The sequence below is a fragment of the Sus scrofa genome, chromosome 9 (assembly GCF_000003025.6).
Source record: "Sus scrofa isolate TJ Tabasco breed Duroc chromosome 9, Sscrofa11.1, whole genome shotgun sequence".
Taxonomy (NCBI): Eukaryota; Metazoa; Chordata; class Mammalia; order Artiodactyla; family Suidae; genus Sus; species Sus scrofa.
In genome coordinates this window covers 37,890,746-37,911,078 of record NC_010451.4, presented here as the reverse complement: position 1 = coordinate 37,911,078, position 20,333 = coordinate 37,890,746, and the positions used below count along the sequence as shown (strand labels likewise).

The window sequence follows — 20,333 nt, the reverse complement described above, 5'->3', positions numbered from 1 at the left end:
GGTCACTATGCTGTACAGCAGACATTGGCACAATACCATAAATCAACTATACTTTATATACTTTAATAAAAATGAATAAAACTTGAAAAAGCTGAGCAATGCCTTGACTATTTGAGCCCATGCTAGCAAAATTAAATTTTGCATTACCTTGGAAATGAAAATTCTTTGTCCCACAGGCCCCACCAGACTGTTGTGTGTCCGCTTCCTTGGCATCTGCCTGCTCGCCCCTGGGCCCGAGCCTTCTACATTTCATAGCCGTTCAACACATTTATTGAATGTCCTTTAGGAAATAGGCCTTTACAAAACTTAAATCTATGGGGGAAGAAAGAGAAAATAAAGAAGTACATCAGAGGAGTTCCCGTTGTGGCTCAGCAGAAAGGAGCCCAACTAGTATCCATGAGGGTGCAGGTTCAATCCCTGGCCTTGCTCAGTGGGTTAAGGATCTGGCATTGCAGTGAGCTGTGGTGTAGGTCTCAGATCCGCTCAGATTCCGCGTTGCTGTGGCTGTGGTGTAGGCCGGTGGCTGCAGCTCTGATTCAACCCCTAGCCTGGAAACTTCCATATGCCGTGGGTGCGACCCTTAAAAAAAAAAAAAAAAAAAAAAAAAAAGTACATCAGAAAACTAATGAGATGATTTTGGTTATTAAGAAATGCTGCAAAGAAAATAAAACAGGGTAAAAACAGTGAGTGATGGGGTGTGCTCCTCATATTGGACCAATGAAAAGAAGCTGAGGTCATCCATCCTCAGGAAAGAATGTTCCTGGCAAAAGGAATGGGAAGTTTTATGCTCTTCTGTCCACATCTCCCTGAGACAGAGCCCTGGTCTCTGTTGCTAGATTAGGCCCTCCTTACCCACCTGGATCTCAGCCTGACATCTGCCCTACCTCAACTTCCTTCCTTCCTTCCTTCCTTTTTTTTTCTTTTTACGGCCACACCTGTGGCATATGGAAGTTCCCAGGCTAGGAGCTGAATCAGAGCTGCAGCTTCAGGCCTATGCACGGCCACAGCAATACTGGATCCGAGCCACAGCTGCAACCTATGCCACAAATTGCAGCCACACTGGATCTTTAACATGAGGCCAAGGATCGAACCTACATCCTCACAGACACTATGCCAGGTCCTTAACCTGCTGAGCCACAGTGGCAACTCTGATCTACCTCATTTTCAATGGACACCTAGATCTTAGAGCTGGTTTGGATGTTTTGTTTCTGGTATTTGTCAATCTCTCTCACCCAGGCCTTATGGATTGAATTCCTGCTTCAGGTTTCCTTTAAGACTTGCACCCCCAAGTCCTGTCTTTAGAGAAACACAGGCCTGGCTTGCTCCTCTGAGGGAGACCCAGGAGTTCTCTGCTTTTCTTTCTCACAGAACTTGTCATGCTTTGCTGTGATTTATATGACTGTTGTCCCCCCCAGACAGTGAGCTCTCTGAAGGGCCTATCACCTAGCACTATATCTGCCACATGCCAGGCCCTTAGACACTTGAGGTGAGTGGCTAGGAAGTGATTAAGTGATTTTAGATTCAGATTTTTAACTTTACTTCATTTGCTGAGTCACATTGCCCTGTATTTTTAACATAGTTTTCCTGATGACGTTACCAAGAGTCATTTCATGTGTCTATATTTTCACTTTGTTAGAAGTATGGTACATTTTGCAATTTAAATTTAATTCTGTTCTACTTAAAATGGCTTCGGGCAACCAGTCCTACTGGGCAATATAAAATTCAGTGGGGTTTTTTACTACAAGATCAATATATCCCTAATTTACCTCGGGTATATATTTTGCTCTGCTTTAAACATCTAGCAATAAATCTTTGATTTTTTCCACTTTAGAAAATCAAAGTATTTAATATTTTTCCTATCATTTATGTGCATCAGTTCGACAAGAAATCTCTTGAGAGTTTTTCAACCAATCTCCTTTGCCATAAGAAGAAATCATACTTTTCCAGGAAGACAAGCAATTTTAAGCTTGGCTTAAAACCCAGACACAGGGATTCTCTTACAAGTAAAAGTGATAAAAGAGGTAATATGATTTGGGGAAGGAAAGAGAGCCCCCATCCCTCTTCTCAAATTCTCTTCTAGCCAATGAGTCTTTTTCTGAAATTTTACATTTAAATTTTTTTCTTGGGAGTTCTTGTTGTGGCTCACCAGTAACAAACCTGACTAGTATCCAAGAGGATTTGGGTTTGATCTCTGGCCTTGCTCAGTGGGTTAAGGATCCGGCGTTGCCATGAGCTGTGGTGTAGGTTGCAAATGTGCCTCAGATCCCACACTGCTGTGGCTGAGGCTGCAGCTCTGAATGAACCCCTATCCTGGGAACTTCTATATGCCACAGGTACAACCCTGAAAAGGAAAAAAAAAATTCTTGTTAAAATGCAAATTCTCTTCGGAAGGATTAGACATTAAGCCTGGTTCATACTTAAATTTAAATGGCTAATATCAGATTTTTTTCCTGAAGGCAAGCTAATAGTTTATAAACTCTCAAGCCCTGAAGGGTGAAGGAAGGGAATAAGAAAGAACCACAGAGATGAGGATGTAGCAACAAAGATGCTGAGAACTCCTGACTTAGAGCTTTGTCAGCTCTGAATTGTACAGGTTGATCTTGCCATCTGGGCTCAGACCTGAAGTCAGGCCTGGGAATATGTGCTCTTCTTTTCTTAGTTTCTGCAGTTAGCTTTCAGATACAATATCGCTAAGTCCTTTAACCACTTCTTGGTGGCATACCATGAAATACGAGGAAATAAATCCATCATCTATTTTGTAATTCAGAGTGAAATATGCTCAGTTTATTGATTTTGAGTATGCAATTGATTCTGGCCAGTCATTCATTAGTAACGGGCAAAATGATTTTAAATATTCACTAACTGTGTCATGCCCTTTCCTGTATTTACATATGTCTTCATAAGCATCACCAAGGGTAATTTTACATTTATCTATTCAAGCTCTGGCCAAAGTTGAGTTTAACGATAAATTACTTACAGGCACTTTTTATTTGAAAGCCCCATTAGGATTCCACACTCTATGTATTTGTCAAATACTGAATAATTCAAATGGCTTTTAACTAGTTCTCACTGCAAATGCTGAGGGTGGGGAAATAGGACTTGGAAGGTACCAGAGAGCCCAGCCAAAAAAAGAGCAAGAAGTGAATCAGCTGCTCCAGGTTAGTAAGAAAGTAAATGGTGGATTAGAAAGATAGTGGATCACACTAATTTTAATGGAAAAATTCAACTGGGTTGATAGCTGGAGGAAGGCTGGGGTGAATAAAAGCAGCTAAATAACATTGTTAAGTGCCATGTTCTGGGACTGTGCTAAGCCCTTTACAAGCATTATCTCACTGAAACATTACAGACGACTTGGGAACTAGGTACCACTATAATCCTGATTCTATAAACAAGGATATCGTCCTTGAGAGATGACAGGTAATGTGGCTGCTCCCAGAGGTACAGAATGAAAATTTCCTAGCCTGTTGGATGATGACTATCTAATTGGTCAGAAGCCATATGACTTTAGAGCTCAAACCAGAAACTGCCGCATTCTACTGAGAGAGATCAAGATAGCGGTAGAAGAGAAAATGCAAACTAGATAAGGAAGTTGGGGTATGGCTTGCTGGGATCAGAGGTACACTTAGTGCAACCCCACCTTCTCTGGGAGGCATTCCCCATCACTACTGTCAGAATCAACCTTTTCTCCTGAGATCCCATGCAACTCTCTTAGAAACACTTTCATAGTCTGATTTGTTCTTTACTGCTTAAAGGACAAATCTGTACCTACCTAAAAAATAACTGCTAACAATTTGATTGAAGTATAATTGACATACAGCACACTTCACATTTAAAATGTATACTTTGGTAAGTTTGATTAACGTCTGTGCCAATGAAACCATCACCACAATCAAGACAGTGAACATAGGTCCGGAGGCAAGACGGCGGAAGAGTAGGGGGACACTCTTGCCCTCTCCCACAAACACAACAACAACAAAAAAACACATGTACAGGATAAACGACTCGCACAGAACAGCAACCAATCACTGGCAGAAGAACCTAAACTCCAATAATGGCAAGAATCTCGTGACATTACTAGGTAAGACAAGAGAAAAGAGGAGAGTGAGAGAAGGGAAATCTGAGCCAGAGGGGCATTCCGGAAAGGGAACTGAGGAGGAGAAAGGGATCCCACACCCTGCAAAGTCACAGACTCAATGGAAAGATCAACTGAACCGGAGGAATCTCCAGATGCAGAGAAGAGTGTAACAGTAAGTCAGAGTTCTGAAAAGCACAGCAAGAACCGAACAGATCATCTGAACTATGGGCACAGTCACCAAAAATTGAGACGCCTGGGTGGGGGCTGGGCACTGAGACCTCGGCTCTGGAGGTCAGTCCCCGGGAAAGGGCTGGGGCGGGGGGCGGTGGAGTGGAGGCTGCTTGGGAGGTCTAGAAACCCAGTCTCTCAAGTTTGACAGGGCAGAGACTGCCTGGAGGACTAGAAAGCAGAGGGTTGCAGGGGGAGGGAGCAATACGCTAAGGGTGGGGAAGTGGAAAGCCACATCAGAGGGAACCTGAGAGAAGAGCTGGGTCTGCACCAGTGTTGGGGAGGGGAGAGGAGTGGGCCCCCAAAGAATACTCCCCACACCACAGCGAGCTTACTGGCCCACTAGCTATCAGAAAGCTGTGCTTCCCAGTGCATCCCCCCACCCCGGCCACCCCTTACGCACACGGGACCTGGGGCTGCCTGCCATCTGGGAGGGCTGGCCTCAACAGTTGCGGGAAGCCTACCACCACAGGGGCTATCCCTGCACTGGTCTGCTTGCCCTTTGGAGGGGTTACAACCCCGCAGAGCAGCACCAAACACCGCCAGCCCCCAGGAAAAGGCCTGCAGCCCAGAAAAGCTAGAACAAGCTTGGCTGGGCGTGAAAGATCTGCCTAATTCTCGAACAGTCCTTCTGAGTCAGGCTTCTCTGGGGAAGAGCCTCTTGGGTTCGCAGAGGCCCAGCTAGCCACTCCAGCCCTTGGCGGGGGAGGGTGCCGCACTCCTTCAGAATAGCTGCTCAGCACCGCCAGCCCCATGGAGGAGCCCCTGCAGCCCAGAAAAAGCTAGAACAAGCTTGGACGGGCCGTGAAAAGATCTGCCTAATTCTCGGACAGTCCTTCTGAGTTGGGCGGCCCTGGGGAAGAGCCTCATGGCTTCTCAGTGGCCCAGCTAGCCATTCCAGCCTTGGGGGTGCCACACTCCCGTGGAACAGCTGCCCAGGACTGCCAGCCCCCTGAAGGAGCCCCAGCAGCCCAGAAACGCTAGAACAAGCTTGGCTGGGCCATGAAAAGATCTTCTTAATTCTCAAACAGTCCTTCTGAGTTGGGCTGCTCTGGGGAAGAGCCTCTTGGGTTCGCAGAGGCCCAGCTAGCCAATCCAAACCTTGAGGGGTGCTGCACTCCTGTGGAACAGCTCCCCAGGACCGCCAGCCCCCTGAAAGAGCTCCACAGCCCAAAAACACAAGAGCAAGCTCTGCCCAGCCGTGTGAAATCAGCTCCCATCGTGGTGTTGACCTCCCAGTCCTGTCTGCCCTGAGGAAGTTGTCCTTTGCTTCAGAGAGACCCTGTTCGCCCTGCCAACACTCCAGAAAAGCCACGCTGACTCAAAAAAGACTGACCAACAATGCCAGCCCTCAGGGAACATTCCATAGCAGTGCCAAGGCAAACACTGCCCGGCCACGGGGAGTACAACTCCACCAAGAAAAAGAAAACAACAACCAAGATGAAGAAGCTGAGAAACCACCCCCAGTTAAACCAACAGGAGAACTCACCTAAAGCAGTCAACAATGAAACAGATCTCTGCAGTCTGACAGACCTGGAGTTCAAAAGGGAAATAGTGAAAATACTGAAGGAATTAAGAGGAGATATGAAGAGTAATGCAGACGCCCTCAGAAAGGAACTAGAAAATATAAGGAGGAGCCAAGAAAAACTAGAACATTCATTTGCAGAGATACAAACTGAACTAAGGGCAGTAAAAACCAGAATGAATAATGCAGAAGAATGAATCAGTGATATGGAAGATAGAATCATGGAAATCACCCAATCAGGACAGCAGACAGAAAACCAAATGAAAAAACATGAAAGCAATATAAGAGACCTATGGGATAATATGAAACGGGCCAATCTATGCATAATAGGAATTCCAGAAGGAGTAGAAAAAGATAAGGGGATGGAAAATATATTTGAAGAAATTATCACTGGAAACTTCCCAAATCTAAAGGATACTGAGTTCAAGATACAGGAAGCACAGAGGGCCCCAAACAAGTTGAACCCAAATAGACCCACACCAAGACACATTATAATAAAAAAGGAAAAAGTTAATGATAAAGAGAGGATCCTAAAGGCAGCAAGAGAAAAGCAGAATGTTACCTATAAGGGAACCCCCATAAGATTATCAGCTGATTTCTCTACAGAAACACTACAGGCCAGGAGGGAATGGCAAGAGATATTTAAGGTGCTAAAAGGAAAAAATATGCAACCTAGAACACTCTATTTAGCAAGAATATCATTTAAAATAGAAGGGGAAATGAAATTTTTTTCCAACAAACAAAAGCTAAAAGAATACAGCAATACAAAACCCAGGCTAAAAGAAATACTGACAGGGCTTCTCTAAACCAAAACGAAAGGAAGGAAAGAAAGGGAGGAAAAAGAAAAAAAAAAAAAAGAAGGGGAAGACTAGGATTGAGGAAACCACAATCAGAGAGCAGTCACTCAAATAAGCCAGCATGCAGATTGAATCATGAACATGTTTCAAACAAAATAAAATTAATAAGACAAAAAAGAGTCATCAAAATCATAAAATGTGGGCAAGGGATATTAGGAAATAAATAGACCCTTTTTGTTTGTTTGTTTCTCTTCTTAATTTTAATATAGTAATGAAGTATTTGAACCTACAGGACCATCAGGCTAAAACAAACAATTATAGGAAGGGGTTAGCATACTTAAAAAACAGGGCAACCACAAGCCAAAACCAAACACTGCATTCACAAAAAATGAAAAAAACAAAAAAAAAAGCAACTCAAGCAGATAATAACTGGAGACCATCCAACCAAAAAAAGAAAGGAAGAATGGAGAACCATAGAATCAACTGGAACACGAGGTTCAAAATGGCAATAAATAATCCTCTATCAATTATCACTTTAAATGTCAATGGACTGAATGCTCCAATCAAAAGACACAGAGTGGCTGAGTGGATAAAAAGGCAAAAACCTTCAATATGCTGCCTATAAGAAACTCAACCCAGGACAAAGAACACATGTAGATTGAAAGTGAAGGGGTGGGAAAAAATATTTCATGCCAAAAGACATGACAGGAAAGCAGGAGTTGCAATACTCATATCAGACGAAATAGACTTTAAAACAAAAGACATAAAGAAAGACAAAGGAGGACACTATTTAATGATTAAGGGATCCACCCAAGGAGAGGATGTTACTATCGTCAACATATATGCCCCAAATACAGGAGCACCCAGATACATACAACAAATATTAACAGACATAAAGGGAGAAATTGATGGGAATACAATCAGAGTAGGAGACTTTCATACCCCACTCACACCAATGGACAGATCCTCTAGACAGAAAACCAATAAAGCAACAGAGATCTTGAAGGAAACAATGGAAAAGTTAGACTTAATTGATATCTTCAGGACACTACATCCAAAAAAATCGGAATACACATTCTTCTCAAGTGCACATGGAACATTCTCAAGAATTGACCACATATTGGGACACAAAGCTAACCTCAACAAATTTAGGAGGACAGAAATTATCTCAAGTATCTTCTCTGACCACAATGCCATGAAAATAGAAATCAACCATGGGAAAAGAAATGAGAAAACACCTATTACATGGAGACTAAACAACCTGCCACTAAAAAACCAATGGATCAATGAGGAAATCAAGAAGGAAATTAAAAAATACCTTGAAACAAATGATAATGAAGACACAACCTCTCAAATCTATGGGATGCTGCAAAAGCAGTGCTCAGAGGGGAATTCTTAGCGATACAGGTCTTTCTCAAAAAAGAAGAATGATCCCAAATTGACAACTTAACCCTCCACCTAAACGAACTAGAAAAAGAAGAACAAAAAAGACCTAAAGTCAGCAGAAGGAAGGAAATTATAAAGATCAAAGAGGAAATCAATAGAATTGAGATTCAAAAAACAATAGAGAAAATTAATAAAACTAAGAGCTGGTTCTTTGAAAAGGTAAACAAAATTGACAAACCCCTGGCCAGACTCACTAAAAAGAGGAGAGAAAGAACTCAAATCACCAAAATTAGAAATGAAAAAGGAGAAATCACAACAGATACTGCAGAAATACAAAAAACCGTAAAAGAATACTATGAACAACTATATGCCAACAAATTTGACAATCTGGAAGAAATGGACAATTTTCTAGAATCTTGCAGCCTGCCAAAACTGAATCAAGAGGAAACAGACCAACTGAACAGACCGATCACTAGAAATGAAATTGAAGATGTCATAAAAACACTCCCTACAAATAAAAGTCCAGGACCAGATGGCTTCACAGGCAATTCTACCAAACGTATAAAGAGGAACTGGTGCCCATCCTCCTTAAACCCTTTCAAAAGGTTGAAGAAGAAGGAACACTCCCAAAGACATTCTACGATGCCACCATCACCCTAATTCCAAAACCAGACAAAGATACCACCAAAAAAGAAAACTATCGGCCAATATCTTTGATGAATATAAATGCAAAAATTCTCAACAAAATCTTAGCCAACCAAACCCAACAACATATCAAAAAGATCATAACCATGACCAGGTAGGGTTCATCCCAGGTTCACAAGGATGGTTCAACATAACGCAAATCAATCAACGTCATACACCACATTAACAAAAGAAAAGTCAAAAATCATATGATTATCTCAATAGACGCAGAAAAAGCATTTGACAAAGTCCAACATCCATTCATGATCAAGACCCTCGCCAAAGTGGGTATAGAAGGAACATTCCTGAACATAATCAAAGCCATTTATGACAAACCCACAGCAAATATAATACTCAATGGGGAAAAACTGAGAGCCTTCTATAATACTCAATGGGGAAAATCTGAAAGCAGTGGTGAGATGCCCACTCTCACCACTGCTCTTCAACATAGTTTTGGAAGTCCTAGCCACAGCAATCAGACAAATAAAAGAAATAAAAGGCATCCATATAGGAAGAGAATAGATAAAACATTCAGAAATCAGTTGCATTTCTGTATACCAGCAATGAAATATTAGAAAAGGAATACAAAAATACATACCTTTTAAAATTGCATCTCAAAAACTCAAATACCGCGGAGTACACCTGACTAAGGAGGTAAAGGACTTATATGCCGAGAACTATAAACTTTTAATCAAGGAAATCAAAGAAGATGTAAAGAAATGGAAAGATATTCCATATTCATGGATTGGAAAAATCAATATTGTAAAAATGGCCATACTACCCAAAGCAATCTATAGGTTCAATGCAATCCATATCAAATTACCCATGACATTTTTCACAGAACTAGAACAAACAATCCAAAAATTTATATGGAACCACAAATGACCCAGAATTGCCAAAGCAATCCTGTGAAACAAAGACCAAACAGGAGGCATAACTCTCCCAGACTTCAAAAAATATTACAAAGCCACAGTCATCAAAACAGTGTGGTACTGGTATCAAAACAGACAGACCAATGGAACAGAATAGAGAACCCGGAAATAAACCCTGACACCTATGGTCAATTAATCTTTGACAAAGGAGGCAAGAACATAAGATGGGAAAATGAAAGTCTATTCAGCAAGCATTGCTGGGAAACCTGGACAGCTGCATGCAAAGCAATGAAACTAGAACACACTCTCACACCATGCACAAAAATAAACTCAAAATGGTTGAAAGACTTAAATATAAGACAGGACACTATCAAACTCCTAGAAGAAAACATAGGCAGAACATTCTCTGACATCAACATCATGAATATTTTCTCAGGTCAGTCTCCCAAAGCAATAGAATTAAGAGTAAAAATAAACCAATGGGATCTAATCAAACTGAAAACCTTTTGCAAAGCAAAGGGAACCCAAAAGAAAACAAAAAGACAACTTAGAGAATGGGAGAAAATAGTTTCAAATGATGCAATGGACAAGGGCTTAATCTCTAGAATATACAAGCAACTTAATACAACTCATCAGCAAAAAAGATGGAAAAATTGGCAAAAGACCTGAATAGACTGTTCTCCAAGGAAGATATACAGATGGCCAGCAAACACATGAAAAAATGCTCAACATCACTGATTATAAGATAAATGCAAATCAAAACTACCATGAGATACCACCTCACACCATAAGAATGGCCATCACTAATAAGTCCACAAATAACAAATGCTGGAGGGGCTGTGGAGAAAAGGGAACCCTCTTGCACTGTTGGTGGGAATGTAAACTGCTACAGCCACTATGGAGAACAGTTTGGAGATACTTTAGACATTTATACATAGAATTTCCATATGACCCCGCAATCCCACTCTTGGGCATCTATCCGGACAAAACTCTACTTAAAAGAGACACATACACCTGCATGTTCATTGTAGCACTATTCACAATAGCCAAGACTTGGAAACAACCCAAACTGTCCATCGAGAGATGATTGGATTAGGAAGAAGTGGTATATATACACAATGGAATACTACTCAGCCATAAAAAAGACGACATAATGCCATTTGCAGCAACATGGATGGAACTAGAGACTCTCATACTGAGTGAAATGAGTCAGAAAGACAAAGACAAATACCATATGATATCACTTATAACTGGAATCTACTATACAGCACAAATGAAACTTTTCACAAAAAAGAAAATCATGGACTTGGAGAATGCCCGGGGGGGAAAGGGAGGGAGTGGGAGGGATCGGGAGCTTGGGCTTATCAGACACAACTTAGAATAGATTTACAAGGAGATCCTGCTGAGTAGCATTGAGAACTACGTCTAGATACTTATATTGCAACAGAACAAAGGGTGGGGGGGAAAATGTATACATGTAAGGATAACCTGACCCCCTTGCTGTACAGTGGGAAAAAAAAAATAGTGAACATACACATCACCTCAGAAAGTTTATTGGTGCCTTAAAAAAAAAGGCAAAAAATAAATAAATAAATAAATAAAAAGGGAGTTCCCATTGTGCACAGGGGAAAAGAATCGACTAGGAACCTTGAGGTTGCTGGTTTGATCCCTGGCCTCGCTCAATGGGTTAAGGATCTGGTGTTGCTGTGAGCTGTGGTGTAGGTCACAGATTTGGCTCAGGTCTGATGTGGCTGTGGCTGTGGCGTAGGCCGGTGGCCTCAGCTCTGAATAGACCCCTAGCCTGGGAACCTCCATATGCCATGGGTGTGGCTCTAAAAAGACAAAAAGACCAAAAAAATAAATAAAATAAAATATGTCTGAACATCAGGTTACCTAGAAAGTTCTAAGTTTTATAAAAATGTATACTTCTGAGCTCTTGCTTCGTTTTGCTGAAACCAAATCGGATAGGCTGGAACCTTAGAGAATGTATTTTTAGAACATTCAGTGGGGCATTCTGACTCAGCTGGTCTTCTGAAGTTTGGCCTTTAAGCTCACTTGGTTGAAGAGGAAGTGTGTAGCTCTTATAACCATGATAACATCTTCATTGTTATTAAATTGTCAGGTCGCACTGAAGTGTAGCTGTCCTGGATTTCTGTCTGACACTACACACTTGTCATAATATCCCATGATCTCATCTGTCAACCAGCACCAAGCCAGTGGCTGGAAGCTTGCTCACAATGACTGGATTATAATTGGACCCGAACTTGTGGACTTCGAGCATGGACTGCATATTGTTGGATTCACTGAACTGCAATCAGAGTTAACAGTATTTTTTGAGAAGTCAGTTACATGGGATTGACTCAGTTGCTTATGTACACCTATGTTTCAGTGGTATTCGCAAAATTTTTGGTTTTGGTTAGAGGCAGCCTTGAACACAGTATGCTGAGCAAATTCTATCAGCACCACCTGTCTTCCCATTAGCTTCTGTAGCCCAATTAGATTTCTACCATATCAGGAAATGTTCAAAGTGTGCAAATGACAAAGGCTTCACCTTGCTTAGCCATCTAGTGGGAACCAGAGGATAACAAAGTGAATTAACTCTCTGCCCTTGAAAATCTAGGAACTGTTTTTAAGTGGCACATATTGAGTTAGAAATATCCTCCTGAGACATAAACTACAGGTCTTTCCTGGAAGAGGTGCAACCTTTCCAATAATTATCACAAGGGCTGATGCCAGCTGCATTATTAACAAAGCATATGCACATGTTGGGAACTTTTGAACAGTAAGGTTTGGCTTAATGACCAGGCAGACTCCAATATGTAAGCAACACAGTCTCCAAGCAGCTGGGCTGCATCATTCACCTTCATCTTACAGTTCAGGAAGTCAATGTCCTTGCCTCATAGTTTGTCACAGACGTAAAATAATTCCAAAGGTTTGAAAGCCCAAATCTTCCATGCAATCCTTTCCTCAAGGGAACCTGCCACACTTCATTAGTGAAAATGGGTCCAAAAATTCTGATTTGTAGAAATACTGTAAAAGCTCATGTACGCTGTCAACCACACATTTCCAGAACATTTGGAAACTGAACTTGATAGTATTAACCTCTGCTATTGCAGGAGGCCGTTTTGTTTTTCAAAGAACACATTAGGCACTCTAGGAAATGATACAATTCTGAGTTTTCCAGAACAAAGCAAAGTGGCTATTAACTTGTTAGTCCACATATTCATTCTTTTAAGAAATACTTTTTAAGTCCCTTCCACAGGGGATACTGAGAAAGAACTGAAGAAAAATAACAGTAATAGTAGGTTTGGGTGTGCACATGTTATTTTAAATATTGAAGGACCCTTTGGTGAGACATCATTCTAGTGGTGACCTGAGAGAAGTGGGGAAATAAGTCACAGGAATATGTAAAAGATATGTTTCAGATAGCAGAAAGAGCAGGTGCAAATGTCCTGAGGCAGAGCCTGTGGAATTTTTTGAGAAATAGCAAAGAGGACAAAAGATTGAAAAAAGTAGGAGGTGGAACTAGAAGGCAGGAAGGGGACCTGGCCTTGCTAGAGTATGACCTATACTTTGAATATGATTTTAAATCTGGAAAGAGGCTGTTGGTGGGTCTTAAGCGGCAGAATGATAAGATTCAGTTTGAGTTTTTAGAGGATCCCTGCTACCGTTGCGTGGAGGATAGATTTGGTGGAGCAGGGGAAGAATAGAATCAGAAATTTGTAGCTCCTAGGACTCTTACGTTGGTGTTAGAAATATACCAATAAAGTAGAAACAGCAAATCTTTAAAGATAGGTTATATATTTTTGATTTATTGCTGCAGCTCTCATAGCCTTAGAAAAACCCCACATTGCTATAATCCAGCTGGGCAAGTGTGTACCAAAATAAAACATACTGCGTTTTAAAAACTAGGTTCCCTGCCCTCCTCTAAGAAAGAGGAAGGTGATAAAATAAACGAATCCCCCCCTTTTTTTTACTACACACTGGGCATAAATTGTTACTTACTCGGAGTATCTAGGGATGTGTATTTGTAAGGCAGGACTGTTACATGTCAATTGTATAGGTTTTTCAAGAACTGATTTTATAAGAGATCTTCAGGGAAAAAATTGGAAGAAAAAACAATTCTGTTTTTTTTTTTTTTTTTTTGCTGAAAACACACAGAAAAATATTAAGCAGATACATATACTTTAACATCAACTTATATGAAAATATAAACATCTATTCTAAAATGCAAATTCCGAGTTCAGTCTTCAGAGGTCTGAAATCATAAATTTAACCAGATTTACAGAAGTTAAGAGTCTACTCATATTTGAGACAATTGCCTGTGACTAATTTATCTCAAAAGTAGGCTTTGGCTGAAAGTTTGATCATATATGTTTAAATACTACCATGAAGTTCCCCAATTTATATTCTCAGCATTGTGGAATGTAGTCAGAATCTGCACATTTGTGGAAATGGCTCTTTTCTCCTCTCATCCAAGGTTACTGAGAGACAACCATTTCCCACAATATGACCTCATTTCTGCTTCCTATCGTCTCTTGCTATGGTTGATTGATCCAGAAGTGCTGTCCTGACCTAAGTCAGGCTAATCAAAGTGGTTCCTCAGGACCAGAGAGTCAAGCCTCCTGCTTGAAGCCCTAAGACAGCAAATGTGAGAATATTTTACAGTACGTTGGAGAGAATGGTCATCCGTTATCAATAAATATTAAGCCCACACAGAAAGGAAGGCAGGGACAATATGACATAGTCCTGATAGTATTTGTGTTCTGGTTCCAATTATTCCTGAAATCAAGGTGCATTCCTATACTGTACCTCTATACCTGTATTCTTTATTTTTTTATTTTTTTGCTTTTTAGGGCCGCACCTGTGGCATATGGAGGTTTCCAGGCTAGGAGTTGAATCAGAGCTGTAGCCGCCTGCCTACACCACAGCCGCAGCAACACATGATCCAAGCCTCATCTGGGACCTACACCATAGCTCATGGCAACACTGGATCCTTAACCCACTGAGTGAGGCCAGGGATCAAACCCACATCCTCATTGATACTAGTCGGATTTGTTTCTGCTGTGCCAAAATGGGAACTCCTGTATCTGTATTCTTTAGAAGTGATTGCTGTGTAACAAATTACCCCAATGCTTTATGATTTCAAGCAACAATATTCATACATTATCTCTGATGATATCCATGGATCAGAAATTCAGACATGGTCATGGTTATGGCTTGTAGCTGCTCCATGACATCTAGTGTTAATCTAGAAACAAAGAGTGGGAGCTGAAATTTTCTCAAGCTCATTCACTGACATGTCTGGTGGTTGGGCTCTTAGTTGGAACACCCTCGCATGACCTCGCCATGTGACCTGTGCTTCCTCCTACCGTGGTGGTGTAGGGTGACCAGCCATCATGCTTTGCCTGGGTCTGACTGGTTTCCCAGGACATGGACATTCAGTTCTAAAACTGGGGAAACACCAGCTAACCCAGGATGAGTTATGCTTCCTACTTGACTCCTGGGTTCCAACGGCAGTTCCTGAGGGATAGATAAACAGTGTGTCAGATGTAGGTTGCATTTTTTTTTTTTAGACCTAGTCTTGGATGTTGAATATTTAATTTCTGCTGTGCCCCATTAGTTGCGTCAATCATAAGCTTCAGCTCAGATTCAAGAGACCAGAATACAGACTCTCTACTGTTTGGTGGGAGAAATGTCAGTCACATCATAAGATGATCATGTGAGAATGGATATATATAACAGTGTAGCCATAAAGACAGCCACAATATTCTAAAATGCAATTTGCCACAATATTCTTCCATAAATCTCTTTCGTCTTCTGTCACTTGCAAGCAAAATAATCATTTTTAAAAGCCCTTAGTATTACCAGTTAATGCTATTTTAATGACCCACTGTATCATGAATCCTAGCAGCCTAACTTATTTCTGAGCAACTAGTTATTGTATCAGCTAAGAGAAGTGGTTTGATGGGATACCTGCAGATAGGGCCCACGTTTCTTCCAGAAGGAGTCTGGATCTGCCTCAAAACATGAACAAATACATTATCAGTGTCCTAAAGTTTCATACCATAATATTCTTAGATGAGAAACTTTGCAAAGGCAGCATTAATAATTTCCTAACATAGTCATAAAAAAGTTCAAGAGAACTCCCCCACCATCCATAGAACCTCAGAGAACCCTGATGAACTTTTCAAGTAATTGTAATTGCAAAATTTACCTTTACGTAATAATGACTGATTTTGTTTCATGCATCAATCTCTTGTTAAAGACTGAACGAATTCCATGGAGGAACTGACAATGTTCTACACATCATCTGACCCCCTAGGTGCCTCACATGGAGCTTGGTTCTAAATAGATCCTCAGTAAGTACTGTGTTGAGTCATTACCGAGGTAGCTCAGAATCTCTGACTTACCTACCACGCTCTCCAGGGGTACTCAATGCATGGACTAGGACACTGGTCATCTACTTCCTAGACCTCCCTCTGCCACCTCTTTAAGACTGTACAGTGTAGGATTTCTTACGGCTCAGTGGGTTAAGGACCCAACATAGTATCCATGAGGATGCAGGTTTGATCCCCAGCCTCGCTCAGTCGGTTAAAGATCCAGCAGTGCCACAAGTTGCAGCATGGGCTACAGATGCTGCTCGATTCTGGAGTGGCTGTGGCTATGGTGTAGGCTGGCAGCTGCAGCTCTAATTCGATCCCTGGCCCAGGAACTACCATATGGCACAGGTGCAGCCATAAAAAGAAGAAAAACATTAATAAAAGCGTAGAATAGGAAAACCACAGCCTCTTTGACTTTTGGATATTGAAAGCAGGGACTGGAGCTGGACTTTGTGATTTCTTCCACACCCCTGAAATTAACATGGCCCCAGAGAGGAAAAATATTGTATGGATTAGAGGTGGGCTCAAGTTTCTCCTCTCCTCTGCATTTCCCCACGAGTTTTGGTGTCACAAATCCTAGGAGGAAAATGTGTGTCATTTTACTGCAACTTAATTTCCTAGTTGAGCCAGTGGGCCTTGAGTTCTTGGTTATAACCAATGCAACTTTGCCTATGGAGTAAGAATGCTCTGCTCAGTGCAACGGTGAACAGAGACCATTTGTTGTAGGATACTGTGTCTGTCAGTCAAGGCTTTGACAGGAGCTGGACAGCAGTCAATTCAAGGTTAAAATTTCTGGCAAGGATAGCACTCTGGGATTCTCTTTGGCTGCCTGAAACAAAAATCTTCATGTGTTGGCTATTTTCATCTTATTAGGAATAGCTTTGGGAGGATAAAACATATTGTCTGTATAGAGAAGAATTTTTTTTCTTGTTTGCCAAGAAAAAAATCAATGTGCACTCTTTTTAACCCAAGAAATGCACGAAGTTATTTAGCTATTTGGAAGTGAGGAAAATAATATTCTTTGAAAATCAGGTTAACAATATTTATACACAACATATAAAGTTATCCATCTAAAGGATACATATTTTGTAAGGGTGTAGAGTCTGGAGTTATCATCTAGTAAATAAAAGGCAAATAAATAATATTTTATGTTATTTAGGGAAAGATTTGAAAAGATATTCATATATATTCATGCACATAGTTGGTTAATTAATGGATCCATTCTCAATTCGCCAATGAAATCTGGCTTCACCGAGCTCTATCAATAAACAGCATCCCATGAGATCTTTGGCAACAAACAATTGGCTTTATCTTTCTAATCATTTGTGTCATATGCCATAATATGTGGAATTTCAATAAAACTAAAGAAAAGACTAAATCATGGGTCTGATTTATAGGAATTGAGACCAGAATATGATAAATCAGAAGATCCTCGATGTACTTGTTGATTCTTGCAGCTTTCATAGAATCAGATGCTGATGATAGATCATTAATGTCACCAAATCCTATTAATTTTCAGATATTTTCTCGCAAGGTAAGAAAGAGTAAAGCAAAACTTGCATGTCCCTAATGTAGGATACTGTATGGAGCGAATAGGAACTGTAATTTATTAAGAAAATGACAGTGTCTGTTTTTAATGGATTATGTGAGTCTAGTGAGTTTACAGATACTTTTACCCATAGAGGAGTGCGTGTACTTAAGAATTAATTAGAACATAGAGTTTAGAAAAGAATGAAGTACATATTCCAGAATAAAAGTACAGAATAAATGTGGCAAAATACTTAATCTTGGATTCTTTCAACAAGTCTCATGTGGTAGAAAGTGTAATACTCTCTGGAGGAATGCTAAAAACTGAAAGATTCATGTAAATTGTCTTTGGGTGATGAGAAATAACTCTTATACATCCATGGAAAGCTGTATTCCACATTTTAAAATATTAATATATTCACATTTATTAAAAATGGTATTCCCAAGTCCCAGTCTGTTCACTAACATCTGTCATGCTCTGTCTTTTTCTCAAGAAATAGAAAACTTAAGAAATAATATTAATTTCATAAATTTAAGGATGGTTTCTTTTAAGTCTTGCATGCTCACACACATAAACTTATAGTTATTTCTCTGTTTGGAGTTTATCTATCTATTCATTTTCTCTGACATGGATATATATTCATGGCACATAGACGCTTGCCTTGTAGACCTTACAGCAACATTTTGAAGACAAGATTTATTTAACTTTTAGATCAAACACAATGGATGGACTAAGCAAATATCATGTAAATCCCAAGGAAAAAGATTACAGGCACAGTGACATTACTTTTTTATTACTTGTGTAAGCAGTAAGTTTGTAAATTTCCTGGTAAATTTAGATCTAGTCTAACAGTACTGATATTGATAATCAATCTTCATTTGATTGCTTATTTGGAAAACTGCCAATAGTGTCTCTTTCGGTTTTGCTTTGCTGGCATGGAAATGGCCCATTTTCACTTAACAAAAGCCACTGTCATCTCCCACTCAGGTCTATGCCAAGAATAGTAAATTCCTGACACATAACCCATCTGTGTTCACTGCACGTGTCATCAGTTCATCAATGCATATGACCTCAGAATCTTCTGTGACCCAACAAGCGAATCTGCCCCTGTCAATTGATTGACGTTTGTGTTTGAGATGAAACTTGTTTGCAAACTCTGTGAAAAGCACAAAATAGCCTTATATTTTTATTGAAGCTAAGATTCCTTGAATATTTAACTATTTTTGACACAACTGTGAGTAGATGGCAGCCTACAAGTAATCCACTCATTCTGTGAGAGAGGAAGTAATATCTTCCTTGCAACTCCTCATGAGAGGTATTATGATCAATGCCCAGACACATTCCATTTTTGAATTTTATGAATGACCTCCCTGCAGAATGCCAGTATAGTGCTGCATGTGTTATGAGATGTCAAGTCAATTAGAATAAATCAGAAATATTTGTGAATAGACACTAATTTGTTGGCATTTTCATGACTTTTGAAAAAAATTGTCTTAAAATTAACAGCAAAGTCACTAGAACACAAATGCCTTATTTTTTTTTTCTTGTTGAGAGAATAAAATCTGAGTACTGCATCAGAAATTAACTCCAAGAAAAAGAATGTATTTATATGTATAACTGGGTCACCTTACTGTATGGCAGAAACTGACAGAACATTGTAAATCAACTATAATAAAAATTTTAAAAAGGAGGGGGAGGAGTGGGAGGGATCGGGAGCTTGGGCTTATAAAACACAACTTAGAATAGATTTACAAGGAGATCCTGCTGAATAGCATTGAGAACTTTGTCTAGATACTCATGTTGCAACAGAAGAAAGGGTGGGGGAAAAACTGTAATTGTAATGTATACATGTAAGGATAACCTGACCCCCTTGCTGTACAGTGGGAAAAAAAAAAAAAAAAACTAGGTTTGGGGAAGATAAAAGAAGTAGAATCCAAGATGTCCAGAATTTTGGAGAATTTTCCCAGAGGCCTTTTGAAAAATAATGTGTGGTCAGGTATATATATTTAATTGTATCTGCTTTCTTTTTCTTCCAAACTTTAAAATACTCTACTGGGTTAGGTTAAAGGGCAAACATAGGTAAAACTTGGGGTTTAGTTACTGCTCTGTTTCTAGCCCAGAGAAATGCCTCTGGGGTAATGTGATGAGGTTTTTTTGTTGGTTTGTTTTTGTTTTTAAACCAAGGTGACTTGTGTGTTTATTGTCCCTTGTTGGAATAAGTGAATTAATGAAATCTTTACTGGACAAAGTAACATGCAGGAATCAGTAGCGGAGAATAGGTAGGGTCTTCTTCCATGAAATGGAGGTGCAATTGCCAAATGTCATAATTGGAGCTGCTTCTATTAAAATAGCAAGATAAGGTGCTAAACATGTTCAATTTCCCCCTCACTTTCAATATTTGATAATTTGAAAATGTAGGGTTTTATTCTGAATGATGTGTACCTCAATGCAATTATTCTGGTTCCAATGGCTGAACAGATGCTTTAGAAATATAGACAGGAGAGAATCATAACTGCTAACCTCTGAGTCACTGATTAATACAGTCGATATCAATAATATAAATTTAGACCTGGACTGAAATTATAGGATTTTTACAAACTTATTGAATTTTTATTTAACTCTGAACAAACCTTTGTCTTGGTATGAGGCAGTATTAATTTCCTTTCCTTTTAAGGAGAATTTTAACTTGCAAGGTTATGTCTTTTCTTGCAGATTAATCATCCCAATTTCTTATGTCTCTGTAAACAGTCACACGACACTAATTCCAGCCACGTTAAAGAGCACCATTGAATTCAATAGCTAGTCTAAAAATGTACTTCAGAGTTTATACTATCTTCCAAAAAAACCCCAAGAAG

The 20,333-nt window shown here is 39.9% G+C and overlaps 1 protein-coding gene across 8 annotated transcripts in view; it reads right to left on the bottom strand.

Annotated features, from left to right (window-relative positions):
* C9H11orf87 (chromosome 9 C11orf87 homolog) overlaps positions 1-20,333 on the bottom strand; it is a 642,485-nt gene that overhangs the window by 28,844 nt on the left and 593,308 nt on the right. For 7 of the 8 annotated variants that reach the window (XR_002346992.1, XR_002346993.1, XR_002346988.1 and 4 more), the window contains exon 5: positions 148-312. The exons of the other annotated variant lie outside the window; for it this stretch is intronic. The gene's annotated coding sequence lies outside the window, so the exon portion shown is untranslated. The remainder of the gene's footprint in view (positions 1-147; positions 313-20,333) is intronic. 8 annotated transcript variants of the gene reach the window in all.